This window comes from Branchiostoma belcheri, unplaced genomic scaffold (genome assembly GCF_001625305.1).
Source record: "Branchiostoma belcheri isolate BF01 breed outbred unplaced genomic scaffold, Haploidv18h27 scaffold329, whole genome shotgun sequence".
NCBI classification, from domain to species: domain Eukaryota; kingdom Metazoa; phylum Chordata; class Leptocardii; order Amphioxiformes; family Branchiostomatidae; genus Branchiostoma; species Branchiostoma belcheri.
Genome location: NW_017803942.1, coordinates 8602 through 10363, shown reverse-complemented (window position 1 = coordinate 10363; position 1762 = coordinate 8602).

Genomic DNA, 1762 nt, shown 5'->3' with positions numbered 1-1762 from the left:
CATTTAAGCCTATAATAGGATGCCTAGACCTGTTTTTTTTTTTTTTTCGCCCTGTCGCTTCATATTTTTTCTGAAAAAATCCGAGAACCAACAAATTAAATTGGTGTGGCCTTACCTACGATCGAAGCGTGGCTTTTTTTAGCCTGGTTGCCAGACCCATATCACTTCGTGCTATGCAACCAGGCTAGGCTTTTTTCACAAATTGCAAGTAGACATGTTTAGCTATCTAGTGGAGAGGAGCTTTTGGAGATTGAAATCTGTGGTAAAGGTGTTTTGAAGCCTTGAATATGTCTATTTTTGCACAGATCTGGTGAAGGTATTTCCTACTCCCTCCCCTCCCTCCCCAGCACTGGAAGCCCAGTGCTGACTGTCATTCAGCACTGGAGATCCTGTGCTGAAGCCATTTTCTGCACTGGAAACGAGTGCTGAAAAAGGAGGGTGTGGTTTTCGTAGTTTTGATGTGCTTACTGTACAGAAATTCCTACAGTATATATTTTTTTTCGTTGGGAAGTATGAACAAGTTTCTAGCATTAACGAACCTCCTTGCATAATTAAAGTTTTACCGCAAGACAAAAGCCTTGTAAGGGGAGTCGGAGTTAGTTGGGGACATAAATAATTGTTTCCGGCAAAGACATCAAGAACAAGACAGGCACGATAACTGAATCAAGCTTTACTTTTCTACTTACCGAATGTCTCTTCATGGTTGTTTTGATGCCAGCCGGCAAGGGGGGGGGGCGGACGACCTTGCTATGCTATAAACGTCCCTTTTCCGTGCGTTGGAATTGACACCGCGTCTCCCCCCGACTGTCAAGCCTCTACAAAATCGATGTTCGATCATGGCAGACTCTGGCGGTGCCATGTATCGCGCAAAATTAGCGATGTAAACGCCAGGTTTTCTCTGTATTTCTCAGCGGTCTTCTTAACGGTTTATCCCTACCGCCAACACAGGTACAATGCCCCGGATGTTGACCTAGTTTATCTGACTTTTCCATGACCTCATCTCTGGATGTAGTACTCTCCAAGCAGAGGTTGGAGAGTAAGGATCTAGGTACAAACTGTACTTCAGGTATGACTTGTTTAATTTCCAGGAACAAATTAAAGGACATTTTGGCATTTTCTAATGATTGCAGCCACTGGCTTCTATCCTAGGTCTGAATGAAAGCCATGTGTAAGCGCTTATCCCCCCCCCTGTGAATCACTGTGGCTAAGTACCTGGGTTTAAGGTATCTTACGTATCTGTTATTTCTAGTCGTCCCGAGGACAGGTGAAGTGCCCCCGGAGCTGAGAGGATTGGGTAAGTATACACGTTTTGTCTTGCACGCCGTAGTCAGGGAGACAGCTGCTCCAGCCGACGTTGTTTGTGTGCTGCGTGTCCATCTCTCGGGTATAGTATGAGGATTGAGTCAGTAATCTCCAAGGAGATTAGGAGTAAATCTCTCCTCAGGTGAGTATGCGTTAAGGCTACTCGGTTGTCAGTTTAAGTGATTATCCAGGTGTTCTTGTGAGAGTTTAGGTTTCCGTCGGTACCGTTCGTGCGCCTGCTCCCTTGTCGTTTGGTATGTGCCAGTCCCCGCCGTCACGCCCTGGTCCTGATCTTTGCGAAGCACACTCAGAACTGTATATATTATAGTAGTTTATTGCAGTATGTTTCCATTGTATTGTATCGTAGTTTATTGTATTGTATTACATCTTGTAAATAACTGTTATACCGAACCAGTGCCATTGCGACATGTTGTGCTAATATTATTGATGATGCATTGTG